Here is a 735-nt window from a genome sequence, read left to right as displayed (position 1 = left end):
TGCACAGTGGCGTATTCAGGAATTTGTTATGGCGAGGGTCCAGATAATTTTCAGAAAATTGAGCCGTAGGGGGCAAAGCCTCCCACACCACCTGATTACTCTTTATTAAATAAATATACCATATTTATAAGACAATTTAAAATTTTCGAGTTTTTAATTGGTATTAAATAATAATATGTACAAAACAAATTTAAAAAAGCAGGTAAGTGGATGTCGCTCTACTGTACAGTAGGTTACAAGTGGGTAAATGTATGATGGATTGTATTACACTTGAATTCAATGATATAATATCATTGTAAAAGGAAAACGATTCTGAGCGGAGATGGTTTGTCAGTCTGGATATTTTATATTGTTATTATTTATTATAGTCCGTAAGTTGAATTAATATTGAAATATATTTTTTGTTTATATTCTCTATTTTGTTTATTGTCTATGATGATAAACAAAGCTTTAGAAATTAAAATCTCATTTTTAGAGGTTTTTTGTAATTTGTCGGTGGTTTTTCCCGTGACATTAAATAACTATTGAGGAAATCAAAAAATGACCTGCTTAAAGTACCATCTTAATACAATTTGCTAAAAGATAAGATAGGTACTACATATTGAAATCAAAGCACTCCTTCTGGTAGAAATTTTGTATACAGGGATAAAAAAAAAAAAAATAATAAACACCATTGTAAAACAACTAGCTTCATCGCTCCGCTCAGAATCTAATATAGTTATGTTCTTAACTTTT

This window comes from Acyrthosiphon pisum, chromosome A1 (assembly GCF_005508785.2).
Source record: "Acyrthosiphon pisum isolate AL4f chromosome A1, pea_aphid_22Mar2018_4r6ur, whole genome shotgun sequence".
Classification (NCBI taxonomy): domain Eukaryota; kingdom Metazoa; phylum Arthropoda; class Insecta; order Hemiptera; family Aphididae; genus Acyrthosiphon; species Acyrthosiphon pisum.
The sequence above is the reverse complement of the archived record's forward strand: the minus strand, read 5'-3'. Positions refer to the sequence as shown.